This window comes from Saccopteryx leptura, chromosome 11 (genome assembly GCF_036850995.1).
Source record: "Saccopteryx leptura isolate mSacLep1 chromosome 11, mSacLep1_pri_phased_curated, whole genome shotgun sequence".
NCBI lineage: Eukaryota > Metazoa > Chordata > Mammalia > Chiroptera > Emballonuridae > Saccopteryx > Saccopteryx leptura.
Window position 1 is genome coordinate 38,241,865 of NC_089513.1, and position 21,230 is coordinate 38,263,094.

The 21,230-nt window shown below is 35.0% G+C and overlaps 1 pseudogene; it reads right to left on the bottom strand.

The window, feature by feature from the left end:
* Positions 1-9,026: 9,026 nt before the first annotated feature.
* LOC136382886 (succinate dehydrogenase [ubiquinone] iron-sulfur subunit, mitochondrial pseudogene) lies at positions 9,027-16,921 on the bottom strand (annotated as a pseudogene).
* Positions 16,922-21,230: the final 4,309 nt, after the last annotated feature.

Sequence of the window (21,230 nt, forward strand, 5' to 3'; positions counted from 1 at the left end):
TCTAGGTCCATCCATGTTGTCACAAATAGTAAGATTTCCTTGTTTTTCATGGCAGCATAGTATTCTATTCTGCATATGCACTATAGCTTTTTAATCCTCTTGTCCACTGATGGGCACTTGGGCTGTTTCCATATCTTGGTTATTGTAAAAGTGAGAGAACATATTCGACAATACATCTGATAAGGGGTTAATAACCAAAATTTATAAAGAACTTGTAAAACTCAACACCAGGAAGATAAAGAATCCAATCAAAAAATGGGCAAAAGAAATGAATAGACACTTCTCCAAAGATGACATACAGATAGTCAATAGACAGATGAAAAAATGATCAACATCACTAATCATTAGAAAAATGCAAATTAAAACCACAATGAGATATCACCTCACACCAGTCAGAATGGTGCTCATTAACAAAACAACACATGATAGGTGCTGGCGAGGATGTGGAGAAAGGGGAACCCCTCCTGTAGTGCTGGTGGGAATGCAGTCTGGTGCAGTCACTGTGGAAAACAGTATGGAGATTCCTCAAATATTTAAAAATGGAACTGCCTTTTGACCCAGCTATCCCACTTTTAGAAATATATCCCAAAAACACTACATCAATGATTCAAAAGAAGAAATGCACCCCCATGTTAATGGCAGCATTGTTTACAATGCCCCCCTCACATTTAAAAATTAAAAAAAAAAGAAATTTAGAAGTTTTAAGTGAAAAGCTGGAATTCTTTATAGAAATCTTTTTGTTTTGTTTTGCTTTGCTTTGTTTTTGCAGTAGGTGAACTCACTCTTGGCAAATGATACCTGGAGTGATGATAAAAATAACATCGATTTTGAAGTGAGACAAGCCTCCTTTGGAATCTAATTTAGACACTCTTGAAAACACACCCACGACAGTCTTTTCTCGGTATCTCAGTTAGAGCATCATCCCAACTTGCCAAGGTTGCAGTTTTGACCACGGTCAGGGCACTTAAGGAGCAACCAATGAATACATGAATAAGTGGAGAAACAAATAGATGTTTCTCAGCTGACCAGGCAATGGCATAGTGAATAGAGCAAAAAGCTGGGATGCTGAGGAATTAGATTCAAAACCCTGAGATCCTTGGCTTGAACACGGGCTCACCAGCTTGAGCACAGGGTCACTTGTTTGAGTATGAGATCATAGACATGACTGTGTGGTCACTGGTTTGAAGCCCAAGGTCACTGACTTAAGCAAGGGGTCTTTGGCTTGGCTGGAGACCCCTGTCAAGGCACCTGTGAGAAAGCAATCAAAGAACAACTAAGGTGCTGCAACCATGAGTTGATGCTTCTCATCTCTCTTCCTTCTTGTCTGTCAGTCTGTTCCTCTCTCTTTTGCAAAAAAACAAATAACAGTAAATAAAATAAAAACAAATAGATGTTTCTCTTTCTCTCTGTAAAATCAATAAAATACATAATTTCATAATAGCAACACTTTCCATATTAAGTAGAAAAATTCACATTTATTTAATATTGACATTGTGTGAGATAATGGGCTAATTGCTTTCATCTATTTTATCACTCACTTATAACAATTCTTTAAGTAGCTCCCCATCCTGCTTAAAGAAACTGAACTCTGGAGTTATTAAAAGCATGCTACCTGCATGCAGCTGAAGGGGAGCTGTCTTTGCCACCCCAAATTATGCCACTTTGGCATGAGAATTACTTTAATCTAAAGGCAATCGAGACCCAGGATACACAAAATCTTTCCCCTCTCTAACTACCTGAAAGAATTTAGATAGGGTCTTGGCCTAGAAAGCCATTACCAGAGCTAGCTTTTTATCTGAAAACTTATCTGTATGGCAGGGCAAACACTTTATTACTAATCATCTACTCTTATAGTCTCACAAAGTGCCACCTCCCCTTTGACACCCCTGGTCCCTATCCCACTATTAGCTCAGGATGGCATATAAGCCTCAACTGCCAGATTTGCCCTTTGGTCTCATATTTTTATGGGGCTCCCATATGTACAAAATTAAATTTCTCTTCTGTTAATTTGCTTTATGTGAATTTAATTATTAAACTAGCCAAGGGACTTGGAAGTATAGAAAAACAATTTTTTTCCTCACAGTTATAGGTGACAAATGTGTGATATGAAAACAGGTTTGGTTAATTCCAAAGGTCTTTTTATTTCTCTTTATCAATGGATCTCAAATGGTAGAGCAAATCAGAATGAATTGGAGGGCATGTAAAAACACAGATTGCTGGGCCCTAGCTGCTAGAGTTTCTATTTAGTAGGTTGGGGTATGGCCTGAGAACTGGCCATTCTTACAAGTTCTCAGGTGATGCTGGTGCTACTGCTCTGGGACCAACTCTGTATTGCACTCCTTCTCATTAGAAAACTATAGTTGGGTCCTGGCCGGATGGCCCATTGGTTTGAGCATATTCCCTATATGTAGGGATTGCTAGGTCAATCCCTGGTTGGGGCATATTCAGAAGCAGATTGATGTTTCTGTCACTCTCTCTTCCCTCTTTTCTCTTTGAAATCAATAAATAAAAATATTTTTTAAAAAAGAAAAATATATATAGTTGGGGTATTTCACTACTGACAAGATTTGCTGTTCAAAATAAAATACCTGAGAATCATTTGGAAGCTGAAATACTACCTACTGATGAATTAAATTTTTTTAAATTCTCATTTCTTATGCATCTAGAAAGTACATGCAATGGAGATGAAAATAATGACTAAAATATAATTCATGACTTCCAAGAGTTCATCAACTTGTTGAGAGTACAGTCATAGGTACATACTTAAATTTATCATTAACAAGGCAAGGGCAATAAATGCTTCAGCAGGAGTCCTTTTAAAAAATGTACTCTGGGAATATGAGGTAAGAGATTTTTCTTAAAAAATAAAAAAACAACAACCTGACATTTTACTTTCATCTTGCTTATCCTCAAGTCAGTTTCTCCCTCTGTCTCTTGTTTTCAGATAAAATTAAATGTATTCTACGTACTGAGACTACTTCTTCAAATCCCATTTATACTTGAAACACAAAATAAGGCTTCCACAATCAAATATACCAGTAAAACTGCAACAGGGAAAATTCACCCATAACCTCCTAATTGCAAAACTCAATGATCTGACAGCAGCTCTCTGTTTTTGACACATTGGACACTATTGATCATTTTCTGCCTTGCAAGTGCCCACCTTGGCCCAGGTAACCCCATCCTGTCTCCTGCTGCTCCTTCTTCCTGGTTCAGACCTTTAAGCTCACTTCTCTTTGTTGTCTCAAAACCCCTTTTGCCTCCATCTAGACTTTAATTTGCTATTCTCTGAGTTTTGCCCTAGGCCCTTTTCTTATATACCTTACAAGCCTTTCTCTACCTCACAAAGGAGTGATTTTTATTAAAACACAAATCTGTTCACCTTACTCCCATTTCAAAAGGTCCACGGAGTCCCAGCTGTCTAAAAGAAAGCAAGTCCGATCATCTGGTCTGAATCGTTTTCCATCTGATCAGTTGCATCTCTTTTCATTGCTCAGTTCATGTAGGTGCATTATTACACTGCCTTTTCCTAACTTAATGTAGATATAATTGAGCTAATTACACAGTTCACCTTACGGGTACACAAGAGGTTTCTTGTGTAAAGAAAACCACAGTGCAGTCTCTTTCCTGAGTGCCCACCTTTTATTGCCATACTCACACAGAACACTTTACTTATGGCATTTCTGGTCACCAAATATGTGGAGGTTTTCCCCATATCAAGCAATTTTCAGCCACCAGCTAGGTGTCTTTCCTACAGTTCAACTCAATTCTGACACTGTTTAATTGATATTACATCAGATTCCACAGATTAAGGGATTAGTCCCATGAGACACTCATTTTTCTCCAGCCCCCACCACACACACATTTTAGTCTCCGGTTGCAATCCCAGGGTTGTCACCTGTGTTTCTGACTATTGATGGTGATTCCAACGACCCTCTCCTTGGGTTTGATTCATTTGCTACAATGGCTCACAGAACTCAGGAAACATTTATGTTTACCACTTTATTAAAGGAAGTGATAAAGAATACAGATGAATAGCCAGCTAAGAAGCGTCTATAGGCAAGAAATGTGGGAAGAGGCACAAAACTGACCTCTGTGTATGTCACTTTCCAGCACCTTCATGTGTTCACCAACCCAGAAGCTCCTTGATCCCCGTTCTTCTGGGGTTCTACAAAGGCTCCATCGTCTCAACATCGTTGATCATTGACTCCATTTTCAGCCCTTTTCCCTTAAGAGAGAAGGGAGTGTGTCTGAATATTCCAAGCTTCTAATTATGGCTTGGTCTTTCTTGTGACCAGTCCTCATCCAGGAGCCATCTAGGAGCACACTTGGGTCATCTCAAAAGACACTCTTATTGCCCAGAAAGTTACAAGTATTTCAAAAGCTGTGTCAGAAGCTGGAGACAGAAACCAATATATATTTTTCTATTGTATCCTTTGTTTTGTTTTAACTTCTATTCCTTTACTCTCCTGTTGCCTTTATACTGCATTGGTACTCTGATTCTTTTCATGCCAATAGATCTTCATGCCAATAAATTTAACGTGCCCTTCCATTCCATCTTACCTATGTAAGGGGGCCCTCGGGTTACGATAGTCATGACATATGACGTTTTGAATTTACAATGCTCACTCCCATAAAAACTTAAAAAAAATTGAGACGTGAGTATTTCGGCTATGCCTTTAGCATTGTACTTGTGGACTACATGGACTAACTAATTGGGTTGTGTGCGGAGGGAGAATATGCAGTAATGAGGCGTATGAGTGAGGGAGTTGGCATCCCCCAGTATGCTTACTTACACCATTTTTGACTGTTAAAAGTATAAGTGTTTCATTTATGTTGTTTTGTTATGAAACTTTTTTGCCCTTATCATGGCTCCTAAATGAAAGAAATGAAAGTCTGAGTCTTCAGATGGTAGTGCTTCAAAGAAGAGGAAAGCCATCATGATGGATGTCACAGAGCTACTGGCATCACCTGGAGAGGAGCTGTCTGCTGAGGGCCTCGTGCAGCAGGAGAAGCAGCCAGTTGAAGAGGAAGAGATAAAAACCCCAGAACCCAAAAGATTTACCACCAAGGGTTTGGCAGAAGGTTTTTCTATGGTAAAGGATAGGTTGGCAAAATTTCAAGCTGAGGACCCCAGCAATGACAGATTCAGTAAGATCTACAGAGCTGTTATGGATGCCTTGCAATGCTATAGGCAGATTTTGGAAAAGAATAAGTCATCAACCTTCCAGACTAGCCTGGAACAACTCTGGAAGAAGGTAGAGAGGCCTGCTACAGTTCCTGTACCTTCTACATCAGCTGCTTCTTGAGATAAAACACCTGTAGTTCATGTATATTCATCTCCAGTGTCTCCTGCATGTTCCATTGGCAACCCTGATTCACCTGACCCAGTATCTCCAGAACCTTTTGTAGGTTCTCCTGCCTCTCCAGCTTCCTCCTCCCAATAGGTTACTCTTTCCCACCTTGCAATGCTTCTTCCAGTGTGCAAGCCAACCACAGGAATAAAGTTAAGGAATTATTTTCATACTCATTTTTTTTCTGTTAATACAGTACAGTGTACAGTATAGTATACTTATGTCCTTTTCTGTTTTCTGTGGGTTAGTTGTGTTTTTATGTTCTAAATTGTTATCTTACAACTGTATTAGGATAGGTAAGTGACTTCGGCTAAGGTATGTTTCGATTGATTTACACCATAATTTGGGTTACATCACCATCGTAGGAACAGAACTGTGTTGTAACCCAAGTTCTGTAATGAGTAAAAATATGTTAACATTTGAAAATCACACACTGTTTTTGTGATATTTAGTTAAAATATTTTGACTAATCTATTAATTATACTTCTTAATTCCAATTTGTTTCAGTTAATGTAGAGAAGTTGAGATTTATTTCCACATAAAATTAGACTTAACTTTGCAACAGATTTTTCTATTTTTCATTCATACTTAATTCCCAGTATATGTACTTCGTTTTTGCTAAAATGCTTTCTTCAAGATTGCTACTTTCAAAATTAAACTTTTTGTGATAAAAATTCTAAGACCTGATCACTCAGAGAATATTTATTCCACCCTCACATTTACATGGTAACTTAACTACACATAATAATCTATGTATTAACCTATTGTCTTCATTTAATTGTATATTTAAGAAAATATGTTTTACATTTAATATATTATATATTATTTAATATATTATACTATGACATATAATTACATTTAATATGCATTATATTAAAATATAACATATTTTATATACATAATACATATTAAACACATACAAGTAAAGTTATAGTGCATGTATATGATAAAAGGCATGACAGTGGAAATAACATTAATGTACCTGCTACAGTCTAAGAAATAGAAATTTAGATGTGTTTAAAGTCTCACAACATCTATATTAAGAATAGGTAATCCTGACTTTGTGTTTTTCATTCTCTTTACTTTTAGTCTGTGATGTTTGTCACATAATGTATTTAGTTTTCTACTTTTTGACATTCATATAAATGATATTAGCTGTATAATTAAGTGACTTGCAGTTTTACTCCACTTTATATTCCTGAGACCTTGACACCCAGAGATGCATTGAATTTATTTCCATTTCTGTACAGTAGTTATTATAAGATTACCATACAATGTCTTCAATTCTTTCTCTTATTGACATCACCTTGTTGTGGGGATTTTATTTTATTTTATCTTGTTTTTGCAAACAAAGCTTCTATGAGTATTCTTGAGCATGTCTTCTGGTGTGTGTTCAAGTTTTCTACAGGGTAAATACCTAGGATGGATTGATTGATTATATTATGTGCACTTGTTCAACTTTAGATGATGGCAAATTATTTTTCAAGGTGGTTATTCTAATTTATGGTCCCATCAGCAGTTTGTTTGTTTTTTTTTTGCTGTTTATCTTCATTAAAACTTTATATTTCTCTCTCTCTCTCTCTCTCTCTCTCTCTCTCTCTCTCTCTTTCTCTCTCTCTCTCTCTGTGTGTGTGTGTGTGTGTGTGTGTGTGTGTGTGTGTGTGTGACAGAGACAGAGAAAGAGAGAGGGACAGATAGGTACAGACAGACTGGAAGGGAGGGAGATGAGAAGCATCAATTCTTTATTGTGGCACCTTAGTTATTCATTGATGCTTTCTCATATGTGCCTTGACGGGGGATTGAGGCTATAGCAGCATGAGTGACCCCTTGCTCAAGCCAGTGACCTTGAGCTCAAGCTAGTGAGTCTTGCTCAAATCAGATAAGCCTATGCTCAAGCTGGCGACCTCGGGGTTTTGAACCTGAGTCCTCTGTGTCCTAGTCTGATGCTTTAACCATTGTTCCACTGCCTAGTCAGGCAAAAACTTTATATTTCTTGACTTACTTTTTGCCAAATTGATGATGAAATTTTTTATTGTAGTTTTTAATACCAATGTGCCAATTAATTTTTTAACACCTTTGATGGAAAACATTCATATTTCATCTTCCTGGAAATGCCTCTCCAATTATTTTGACCATTAGTTTGTTTATCTTTTTTTTATTATTTCTGTGCATTATATTTATATCTTCTATAATACTCAATTATATATAAATATAGATTATAACTTATCATGGATATGTGTGTGTATCGGTGTGTTCACACATTACAAATATCTTCTACTTTGTGATTAACTTAGTCTTTTGATTAATAGATGTTCTCAAATTTAATGCAAGTCAAATGCTTAAACTTTAACTTATGTTTTATGCTCTCTGTGTCTTGTTTAAGGAAGTAATTTTTCCTCTTCAAGTAAGCACAGTTTTCCATGCTATCATCTGAAACCTTTATAGTTGTACATTTTATATTTCAATTTTTAGTTCTTTTGGAAATGATATAAAATAAGAACGATATAAGGATCCAATATAATTTGTCATATAAATAAATAGTTTTACCAAAAATATTGAATCATTTAATAGTCCATCCTTTCTATAACTCATTGCATTGCATCTAACTTGGTCAGATATAAACTGTCCATATATGGGTGTGTTTCTCTACCATTTACTTTCTTCATTGGTCTATTTCCTTTATTTGCCCCAATGCAAAAATGTCTTGTCATTTTAACTTTACATTAACACTGGGTATCTGGTATGGTAAGTCTTCTCCTTTTCTTCTTGGTCAAGAATACCTTGACTATTCTGTATCACTCATATCTAGAATTTCTAGTGTTATTAAATCTCATGTCATTTCTAAGAAAATATTTTCTAACTTTTATTTAAAATTAAAGAAAATACATAAATAAATTTGTAAAGCATTTATAATATACTAACTTTTCTATTAGCATGGTATATACACTCCCATTTCCATAAGTTTTTCCAAATTTTCCTCATAAAAAACATTGCATGTTTTGCAAGACTTTTATATTTGGTTAATGTTAGTAATATTTTTAAATTACATAAAGTATATGTAATTAAGTTATGTATCCATGATTTGGCTAAATTTATAAATTTTAATGATATTTATAATTCACTGTAAGTTTTCAACTATATAATCTATGAAAATATAAATTTATTTTTTCTTTTCAAATACACATAATTTTATTTATTTTTCTTGCCTTATCATACTGATTAAGAGTAATAGTCAATGCCTTTATAATGATTAAAGAAAAGTTTAAAATATATTATCATTACATATAATGTATATATTAGGTATTTGTGAATGTTCTTTGTCAGTTTAAGTAAAATTCCTTTTATCTATATTTGTTGGTTTTTTTGGAAATCATACTTAAATATTTATTCTTACTTAATGATGTTTCTGCATCTCTTGAGATGATTAAAAATCTATAAATAGACTCCCACATATAAGACCGAATGACTTTCTTTGTTTAAAGAACAGAATAACATTTATTTATTTATTTCTTAAAATTTTTATTATGCATACCGTACTAATGGAAAATCAAGACCTGTGAAAGAACTCAAATTGGATGTAAATTATGTTCAGCTGAGCTTGTTACAAATCACATTTAGCATGAGAAGAGTTAAACTGAGGTTTTTTTTCCTCCTTGTAGTTGGCATAATTTTCTAGATCTTGGCAATAGCTTCCACTGGATTTAGCTCCTTAAAACAGGTTCTGTGTAGTTCATGACGGTGTGGCAGCAATACAAAGAGAAAAGGTCCTGCAGCTTGGCCTGGTGCTCCTTCATGGTGTTGCCTCTGGAGTTGATCATCCAGTGATCGACTTGCATAAGAACCACAGGTCCCAAATATTTGTCTTTATTCTACTAGTAGCCAGGGCAGCTGGTGCACTTCAGTAGGCACAGAGCATGTACTCGTATAGCCCACCCAGTTTCTCCCGACCTCCTGTAGATTTCAGATACCACTGTTTGTCTTCCCAGGACTCACCCCTCTTCAAATAAGGCACAGTGGATTTGTTCTGAGAATATAAGTTGCTCCAATCAGGAACATAATCCTTTATCACATATATAAATAGAAGAGGGTATATTTTTGAGGCTTGTTTGCGGTTAGTGTCAACCCTTGCGATGCAAGTTAGAGTGTTGCTTCTATTGATGTTCATTGCAAAAAGGCCAGAGAAACTTCTATGTATGATCTTCAGGAAGTCAAGGTAGAATCTATTTCATTCCTAATTTTATCAAAGTGTCCAACATCATAAGGCCACATTTATTCAAATTAATTTCATAAGTTTGCATATGAGGGTTACCTCTAGACTTCTTTGGATACCATTGTTTGATGGCAAATTTCTTGATTCAGAGAGCTGTGGCTACAGCTGCCTGGGCCCCTTAGCAGGCCGGAAAGCAGGTTCTGCCGAGGGCTGTAGCCACAATAGTTGCCTCAAGAAGACTCTGACCACCACAGAGATCTTGGTCCTGACCAATGTCTAATGATTTTTTTTGATAAGCAAGCAAAGACAATTCAATCGAGAAATGATAGCCTTTTCAACAAATTATGCTGGAAAAACTGTATACTTGTATGTCTCCAAATGAACCTCATTCATACCTTACTCTTTATATAAAAATTAACTCAAAATGAATCATATACTGAATAAAAAAATCTATAGCTCTAAAACTCAAGAGTAGTGCAGAGTTTAGATATGACACAGAAAACAAAGTTTACAGAGAAAAACAATATGAACTTATACTTCATTTTGGATAAGAATTTCTTCTCTTTGAAAGAGATTCAGAGAATTAATATATAAGCCATAGATGTGAAAAATATTTACAAATCAAGTATTTTAAAATATGTTAAAAGTTGTATATATAAGGGATAGAAGGAGCCCAGAAAAACCAATGATGGTAAAGGAACAGTATAATTTCTAAGAAGAATGAACAAGAGCCTTGGCTGGATAGCTAAGTGGTTAGAGCACCATCCCAAAATGCAGAGGTTAGTGGTTCCATCTCTGGTTCAGACACATGCAGAAGAAGATCAATATTACTGTCTCTCTCACCCCCTTCCTTCCTCTATTTCTTTCTCAAATCAATACAAAAACCATTTTTTAAAATAATAAATAAAAAGTGGACAAGTGATTTTAACAGACAAATCACCAAAATTAATGTATAGGTGACAATCTAGTACATAAAAAGATGATCAACATCACTGGTGATTAGAGAAAATGCAAATTAATACCAAAATGAGCTTCTATTATACACTTATTAAAATGGCTAAGATTATAAAGAGTGATATCACATGTTGGCAAAGATGAGGAACAAGTGGATTCTTATACATTGCTGGTTGGAATATAAAATGTATAATCACTTAAAAGACAGCTTGTGACTATCTTTAGGAGTTCAGTATAAAATTAAATTATGACCTAGCCATTCAACTAGTAGGCATTTACCTAAGAGGAATGAAATCATATGTTCACATGAGAACAAGTACATAGAAGTTGATAGAAGCTTGTTTATAGTAGACAAAAGCTGGAAACAACCCAAATATTCTTCAGTAGATGAATGTTACTGCTATAATAAGAAACTACTTACTGGGAAATTTTTCATGCTTTTACCCTAAGTTTGGAGTCAGAGCAGGATGTTTAGTTGTGTGTCTTCTGTTCAGTATTGCACTTTTAGTTATAACCATTGGCTGAAAGGGAAGGAAAGGAATTAAAATGTCTCACTGCAATTCAATGGAGAAGACAAATCTTGATTATATGGTGCTGAATAAATAAGATTGCAATATGGGAAGAAAAAATAAATCTTCACTATTACTTACGCTATGCATAAATAGTAAATTTTACATAGATTAATTAATTAGATTAATATATTTGAGGTAATCCTTTTAAAAAGATAAAGTACAGAGCGCTTAGAAGATAGCATTTAGACTATTTTGATAATTTTACTTTAGGCAAAGATTATTCTTTTATATGTTCTTTTATATATTCTTTAAAAATATATAAAAAGAAACCTAAAATTTTTAAATTTGTAAACTCTTTTTAATTGATATTACAAACTTCTGCCTCTCAAATGACACAATTGAGAAATAAAAAGGACACAGACTGGGTGAAAATATTCACAATACATTTGTCTGATAATGGACTGAAATACTAAATATACAAGGATTCCCATAAACAAGTAATGAAAAGATAACCTATTTTTTAAAATAGGCAAAGGTTTGGAAAGGTTTTTCACAATGAATATTATATAAATAACGAATAAGCACATTAAAGGATGTTCATCATTATTGATTTTCAAGGAATTTGTAAATAAAACCACAGCAACCATTACACACAGAGTGGAATAGCTAAAATTTAAAAGACTACATAATATCTAATGCAAGAAATAATACAGGCTAACAAGAACACTCCTGCCTGACCAGGTGGTGGCGCAGTGGATAGAGCGTCGGACTGGGATGCAGAGGACCTAGGTTTGAGACCCCGAGGTCACCAGCTTGAGCGCGGGCTCATCTGGTTTGAGCAAAGCTCACCAGCTTGGACCCAAGGTCGCTGGCTCGAGCAAGAGGTTACTTGGTCAGCTAAAGGCCCACTGTCAAGGCACATATAAGAAAGCAATCAATGAACAACCAAGGTCTCACAACGAAAAACTGATGATTGATGCTTCTCATCTCTCTCCGTTCCTGTCTGTCTGTCCCTGTCTATCCCTCTCTCTGAATCTCTCTCTCTGACCCTGTAAAAAAAATAAAAAAGAACACCCCTATATTTTTGTTGGGAGTGTAGAATGATAACAACCAGTTTGGGAAACTGCCGGACAATTTCTAATAATGTTAAACATGCACCTACGATAAGATTCAGCGTTTACTCTGTATCAGTTCCGGTTCAGTCAGAAGAAAGAAACCACAAGGAATTTGAACAGAAAAAGTTTTAGCATAAGAATGGTTAAATATAACAAAAATTATAGATTGGAGAAGTAAAGAGTATACTAGAGATTACAGGAATACCACAAAGAAGGAGCAGTCACTACTTGTAGTTCTGAGATAGAACACCCAGGTAAGAGGTGCCCAGCTCACCCGTGCAGAGGGCTCACTGGAAGGCAGAGAAGTGCTGTGGTCCTGTGCTGGCAGCACTTGCTGGAAATCCATTCCTTAAGAGTTTTTTCCCCCTTAGGAAAAACTCATAGACATATACAACAGCATGGTGATTACCAGAGGGAAATGGGGCTGAGGGGAGGTAGAAGAGGATGGAGGGGGAAATGGTGAGGGAAGGAGACTAGACTTGGGGTGGTGAACACACAATATAATATACAGAGGATGTATTATAGAATTGTACTCCTAAAACATATAATTTTATTCACCAGTGTCACCCAAGTAATTTCAATTATAAAAAAGAGTCTTGGGTAAATGGACAAGAGCATAATGTTAACTACAGACACTGTTATACAGCAGATCTCTAGAATTTATTTCTCCTATATATCTAACTGTAATTTTATACCTACTGAACAATTCCCTATTTCTTCCTCCTCCCATCCTTTAGCAACCACCATTCCATTTTATGCTTATATACATTTGACTACTTTTGAATAAGTGGAATCATGCTGTGTTTGTCCTTCTGTAAGTGACTTATTTCAATTAGCATAATGATTATGTTTATTACCTTGATGATGGTCATGGTGTCATGGGTGTATTCTTATATCAAAATTCATCAAATTTTATACATTAAATAAGTGCACATTTCTTTGGTATATCAATTATACCTCAATAATTTTTTTAAAGAGTCTGAGGAATATCATTTATGGAGAGGTATCTCACTGAAATTATTCTCCTCCCAAAGTTCCCAGGTGGTTGGGCTGCCAGGGGAAGCTGATGGTTATTGGCAGCAGCTGTCTGTCATGCACAAGGAGTCAGGTCTGGAGGAGCTTCTGAGGGTAGTGGAAGCCAGAGGCTAGAGAGGACTGGTCTCCATTGCAGAAACGTGCGGGAAGCGATCTGGCGCCCTGAAGCAAACCTTTTTCCTCTTGCGATGTCTCTAGCACCCTCTATTGACAAAATTTAAATGGCTCAGCTCCATTTTCATAGAGCAGGCCAAATTTGTGACTTTGGAACAGAGAGGCTATAAATCAGTAGCCGGCACACATTCCCAGGTATTTAATTTCCAAAGTTATCATTCCCAGGTATTTATTTCCAAAGATTATTAAAACATATTTATCATAAAAACTTTTTACAAGGATGTTCATAATAGAAAAAAATAGAAACAACACCAATATACATTAGCAGAAAACTGGATAAACACAATGTGGTGTATTTATTATACAAAGGCACATGACACATCAATCATAAAAAAAGATATTGTAGAACATATACAAATCTTAAAAACATTGTGTAAAACTAAAGAAGCAGGATACTAAACAGAACATGTGTAATTTCATGTGAATTTATAGAAAAGAAAAATGAATCAGGGGTGGGAAATGTGGATTAGAGAATTGAAAAGGTAGAGAAAGAATTGGTTAATGTGGCAGTAGAGTTCAATTATTTGACTAGATACTGATAAAATGACTATATGGATTCTTTAAAATCCATCAAACTATATTCTTAATAAGTGTGTATTTTACCAGATGTAATTTTATGACAATAAAAAAAATCTATACATCTGAGCTGACCTGAAAAATTTAGATCTTCACTAAAAAAAGTTGTAAAAATAAAAAAATGTTTACACATTCTGTTTTTTTCCATATTGAAAAATACTGGCAGAAAGATCTTCCATAAGATTAAGTTATATTTTAGTTTCTGTTTACTTAGTTTCCTAAGTCATAATAAAACATTTACAATTTATTTTTAGGATGGTCAAAGTAATTATTGTTGTATCTACCCACTGTCATATTGCCTGTCTTAACTGCTAATTTCCAGTCTTTTATATCAATAGAAACAAAAAAATAGAGGGAATATATATAAACAATTTATATTTCTGTTGAAAGATTTATGTTTTAGCCATCAAACAATAGATAGTAAAAAGACAGGCTGACAAATACAAACTTCTCTGAAATATGAAGTCAAGCAAACCTGGGCCTCCTTTTCACATTTTTAGTTATGTGAGGCACCATAAAAATGAGTCATAAAAAGTAATCCAGTTATTGTGACCTATATAACTTACTATTGCCTAAGGGATTAAAATAAGTTTAATCTATTTGAAGATATTCAATGATGAGTTCTGAAAAACTGCTAACTTCATAGTTTTGAATAATTTTATAGCATTAATATATTACAGATATAGTCAGCATAATTTTTACAATATCATGATATGGCCATTAGGATGAGAAGAATCTGTCCCGCAAATGTTTTTAGAAAAAAATTCAACATACAATGTGCTTTACTCCTTTACTGATATGCAAATTGCCAAGATACTCTCTTTTTAAAATTTACTTTTATTGATTTTAGAGAGATAAGAAGGGGGAGAGAAAGATAAAAAGAGAGAGAGAGAGAGAGAGAGAAACATCCATTTTTTCCTGTATGTTCCCTAACCGGGGGTTGAACCCACAACCTTTGCACATCAGGGCAATGCTCCAACAAACTGAGCTATTCGGCAAGGCTAAGACATGCTCTTTGTAAAGTAAAACACGAATGGAAGTGGGGTATCAGATATGTGATGTAGGTAAAGCAGTCAAATAAAGTTAAAATCTGATTTTGTGTCTAAACAAAGAAAGAATTAAAGAATGGGGTTGCAAGTGTTCATATTCTCATGTTCCCAATCTAAGTTTCTGTAGCAACAAACAAGAATGTTATCAAAGTCATGATGTAGATGAATGGTTCCTCATATATAGTCTTTCTTATCATCATAGACAGATACGTACCAGAAATGAAATTATAGCTATAATTAAAGATGAAAGCAAAAACTGTATACTACCACCAGACCTATGTTCTTGTCAGCATAGAAGGTGCTAACCACAACAGTGCTTGTATACTGTGAATAACAATACAAATGATAGTGCCTATTAATACCATGTGACAATTGGTTATTTTTTTATTTTTATACCACTTTCTTTCAGAAATTATAGCAAATCTTAAGTATAGTCAAGAAATATAAGTATATTCAAGAGTGAATTTGTACAAAACAATGAGTGAGTTCTACATTTTTATTTTCATTTTTAATAGATATTTTCTATATCTGAGTGAGTGAAGAGGTGCAAATTTTATATACATAATGACATATCCCTATAAGCTCTTGTTATTCTAAAGGTAAATAACAGAATTGCTTGTATTTTGTATTTTTATTTATAAGAAAATTATTTGCTCTTCTAGTTAACATACTTTTTAAAAAACACAATTTGCTTATAATAAATAATAGGAATACTTTGCATCAGAATGTTACCATAGAAAAATCCACATGTAGTATTATATACTTCAGTTGTTTTAATAAACTTTCTGTCTCCTTACTACAACAAAAAAACCCAAACATAATATTTTGAATTTGGAACTTTCAAATAATGTAATGAAGAAAAAAAATGTAATTTCACATAGTATCAAAATATTTTATTATGCTAATAAAGAAATTAAACCCTTCAAAATATTTATTATTCTGTTTTGAGTAAACATAATTTCACATCACTTTTAGTTACTCACATATTACTAACTATAATATTATTTTATTGGTATAAATTAGAAAAAAGTATAAAATTTAATGAAAATGTACAAAAAACAATTCAATTAAGAAATAGGCAAAAACTTGAATAGACACTTCATCAAAGAGAAAGTACAGATGGACTATAGACATATGAAAAGATGCTCAAAGCCACTAATTATCGGAGAAATGCAAATTAAAACCATACTGAGATATCACTTAACACCTGTCAGAATGGCTCTTATCAATAAATCAACAAAGAAGTGTTGGCAAGGGTGTGGAGAAAAGGAAACTCTCATGCACTGTTGGTGGAAATGCAGATTGATGAAGCCACTTTGGAAAGCAGTATGGAGTTATCTCAAAAAATTAAAAATGGATCTGCCTTTTGACTCAATGATCCACTTCTGTGAATATATCCTAAGAAGACTGAAGCAACAATTCCAAAGACTATATGCACCCCAAGTGTTTACTGCAGCATTATTTACAAAAGCCAAGATATGGATACAGCCAAAGTGACCATCAGTAGATGAATGAATAAAAAAGCTGTAATACATTTACACAATTAATACTACACAGCAACAAAAAGAAAGAAAATTTAACCTTTTGTGACAGCATGGATGGACCTGTAGTTCATTATGCTACATAAAATAAGACAGTCAGAAAAATACAAGTACCATATAATTTCATTCATATGTGGAATCTAATGAACAAAATGAACTAACAAGCAAAATTGAAATAGACTCACTCATAAAGACCAGGCTGTCAGCTACGGAGGGTGTGGGTATGCTGGGAGAGGGAAGTGGGCAGAGTGCAAAAATGGACAAAACATACTTGTGGACACAGACAACAGTGTTGTGATCACCAGAGGGTAGGAGGTGAAGGAGGGTATGAAGGCATAAATGGTGATGGTCAACGACTTGACTTGGGAGGTGAAAACACAATATGGTGTACAGAGATGCATTATAGAAAAGGGCACCTGAAACCCATATAATTATCTTAATTAGTATTACCCTAATAAATGCAATTCAAAAAAGAAAAATATAAAGTTTATTTAAATTATATATATATATATATATATATATATATATATATATATATATATATATATATATAATCAAAATAGAAAGGTATGTATTGAAAAGTTTCTTTCCAAAGGAGAGGATATTTCTTACAGAGTAACTGCTGTAATTCTAGCTGATCCGAGTCTATGTGTACGGTATACATAAGGCTAAAAACTCGTGAAATTGTTTATACAACAATCCCCAAAGCTGTAAGTTAGACTTCATCAGTATACATACCTGACATATCATAAGAAAATAAGTCCCTGTTTTTCAGGAAAAGATAAAATTAATTTTCTATCACAATTTGAATGGTTTCAAATAGAATGGCAATCTCCAATTGGAAAAAAAAAAGCCATTTATATCTTGCTTGTAAGAGATGGCTTTTAAAAATAGATTGTATTAACACGTTTCATTGTTCAACCTTTGGGAGTCTTTTTGTAACAAACGCAGACTTTTATCATGCAAAGCTAGTCCACTCAGCTCTCTCTTCGGTCAGAGCTGGGGATAAGAGACTACAAACGTTGGCCCTTTAAGAGGGTACCTGAGTCTTTGCAGACTCCTGTCTCTGGCAGACAGACAGAAATCTCGCTGCTTTTTACAGCTGAATGCAATGTGTGCACCTCTGCCCAGCTCTCGTGCTCTGGGCTGGGGAGTCTGGCTTGGGTTTAGGCACGCTCTTTTCTTAGACGGAATTCCCTCTGAGGCTGACAGATTTTCTTTCCTTTCTTTTTTTTAAAAGATTTCTTTTTTAAAAAAATTTATTCATTTTAGAAAGAAGAGAGAGAGAGAGTAGGGGGAAGGGGCAGGAAGCATCAACCCCCATATATGCCGGCCCCTACAACTGGGGTATCCCTCCTGAACCTCAGTTGGGCCTGTGGAAGTGGGACAACCCTTTTTGTGTCACCAGTCTCCATGTGGCTTCTTCTGGGAATCCTTGGTTATAAGACTCCTCTTCACTTAGTCTTGAGTTTGTTTTTCAGGATGATTGTTCTTAAATTCAGTTGTAACTCCTGTTTTGTCCTGGGAGAAGGTCAGTAACATCCAACTACTCCACGGGCCACCTTAGATCCCCCCACTGAAATAAACTTTAAATTTCAGAACAATTTTAGATTCGTAGAACAAAATTTAAAATAGCAGAGAGAGTTCTTATAGATCCCACACTATAGTTTCTTCTACTATTAAAATCTTGCTTTAGCACAATGCATTTGAAATAATTAATGAATGATAATAATGTATTAGTACTAATGTGAGTTTCTGGTTTATTAGGATGTTTTTAGTTTTTACATTATGTTTGCTGTCTGTTGTGAGATCCCAGTCTAGATACCATATTACATTATGTAATTATGACTCCTTAGGCTCCTCTGAGCTGTGACAGTTTCTTCAGACATTTCTTGTGTTTAATGTCCTCACAATTTTGAGAAATACTGGTCAGGTATTTTGGGGATGCCTCCCTAATGGAATTTGTCTGATGGTTTCCTGATGATTACACCGAGGTGATGGGTTTTTGAGAGCAAAGCCGCAGAGGTAAATGAGCTATTTTTCATCACATCATATCAAGGGTACATGCTAGCTATATGATTTATGACTGTTGATGTTGAACTTGATTACCTGGCTGAGGTAGTGTTTGGCATGATTTTACACTACAAAGTAACTCTAATTTCCCCTTTTCATACTGTACTCTTTGAGAAGAAGTCACTATGCACACTAAATGAAAGTTTTATATTTACTCTTTCAATTCATACCTTTTTTTAGTCTTATTTTACTGGCTATGACCTCAAGTGGATAAAAGCCATAGTATTGAGCACCCCGTATTGCTCAAAATTTTGGTAGGAAGCTTTTAATATTTTATCTTATTTTTGCATTTTTAAAATACACTTTATTAGGATAAGAAACCACCTGCATTTCTCAAAAATGTCAGGTAAAGTCGACCCTTCATATCCATGGTTCTGTGTCAATGGGCTCAACAAACTGATTAAAAATATATATATTTTTTTAAAGATTTTATTTATTCTTTTTTTTTTTTTTTTTTTTAGAGAGGAGAGGGAGAGACAGAGAGAGAAAGAGGAGAGACAGAGAGAGAGAGAGAGAGAAGAGGGGGAGGAGCTGGAAGCATCAACTCCCATATGTGCCTTGACCAGGCAAGCCCAGGGTTTTGAACCGGCGACCTCAGCATTTCCAGGCCGATGCTTTATCCACTGTGCCACCACAGGTCAGGCCTAAAAATATTTTTTAAAAAGTCATTGTTGTCTGATCGGGCAGTGGCGCAATGGATAGAGCGTCTTGATTGGGATGCAGAGGACCAAGTTTCGAAACCCCGAGGTTGCCAGCTTGAGCGTGGGCTCATCTGGTTTAAGCGTGGAGTTGCTGCATTGGAACCCAAGGTCGCTGGCTTAAGCAAGGGGTCACTCACTCTGCTGTAGCCACCCCCCACCCCCTGTCAAGGCACATATGAGAAAGTAATCAATAAACAAGCAATCAGCAAACAACTAAGATGCCACAATGAAGAACTGATGCTTCTCATCTTTCTGCTTTCCAGTCTGTCTGTCCCTATCTGTTCCTTTCTCTGAGTCTCTCTGTCTCTGTCAAAAAAATTAAAAAAGTCATTGTTGCATACATGCATTAGTAGTTAGGCCTATAATGGTTGTATCTTTACTAAATATAAAGAGACATTTTTCTTGTCATTATGTTCTAAATAATAGAGTATAACAAATAGTTACATTGTATTTGCATTGTATTATGTATTATAAGTAACCTCAAGATGATTGAACTATACTGGAGATGTGTGTTGATTATATGCAGATACTATACCATTTTATATGAGGAACTTGAGCATCTGTGAATTTTGCAGAGAGTCCTGGAACCAATCTTGTATGGATACAGAGGGATGACTGTAGTTTATATTATAAACAAATGTTATTAAATTTTTGTTTTACACCAAAGGGTATTTTCACATGATTTTTCTCTTTATTCTATATATGTGATGAATTATACTGATTAATTTTTCAATTATTACAAAATCATCATGTCGTGTATCTTAAACTTAGATATATGTCAATGATTTCTCAATAGATTTGGGGAGAAATGTGGATTGTGACTTCTTAGATGAAGTAGTTACTGGGAAGGTGAAGTTTGGGTGGGTTCTAGGGTACTGGTACTGTTCCGAATCTTGATTTGGAGGCTGTTTGCACAAGAGTTCAATTTATGAAAATGCATAAAACAATTTTTAGATTTTTTGGTAGGTATATTTTACTTCAGAAAAAAATAAAGCATAAAAGGTCTTATATTCATGATGTAATCTCAACTCAGTCTAATATATTTATGATATTTATGTATATTGTTGAATTCTACTTCTTGAGGATTTGATTTACTAACTTATATAGCCTTTACTTTTATATTTATGTGAGAAATTGGACAGAAATTTTCCTTTGTTATTAAAGTTGAAGCAGCCTTGTAAAACAAGGTGAGTAGTGTTTTCTCCTCTTAAAATTTCTGTACAAGTCTATGTAATAGTGTTTTGTTTTTTTAATTCAGTGAGAGGAGGGGAGGCAGAGACTGAATCATGAGTGCGCCCTGATTGGGATCCACCCAGTAAGCCCACTAGGGAGCAATGCTCTGCCCATCTGGAACTGTTGCTCTGTTGCAAATGGAGCCATTTTTAAGCACCTGAGGTACAGGCCATGAAGCCATCCTCAGTGCCCAAGGCCAACTTGTTTCACTGAACCATGGCTGCAGGAGGAGCAGAGAATAGAGAGAAGTGAGAGGGGGAAGGGTAGAGAAGCAGATGGGTGCTTTTTCTGTCTACCCTGGCCAGTAATTAAACCCAGGACATCCACACGCCTGGCCAATGCTCTACCACTGAACCAATGGGCCAGGGCTTATGTAATAGTGTTTTATACATTGCATAAATGTTTAGAAAACTCATCAACACAGCCATTATCTTGTCTAGAGATTGTATTGTGGAAGATTTTATTTTATTACAGATTCAATTTCTTTAATAGTTAAAAGAATATTTTAATTTTCTATTTTTGTGTTAGTTCAGGTAAGATTTACTCTTCTAGGGATTTTTCCATTCTATCTAAATTGTCAAATTTATAATAAAATAATTTATAATATATCTATTTTCAGTCTGGCCTGTGGTGGTGCAGTGGATAAAAGCCTCAACCTCGAATGCTGAGGTCGCCGGTTTGAAACCCTGGGTTTGCCTGGTCG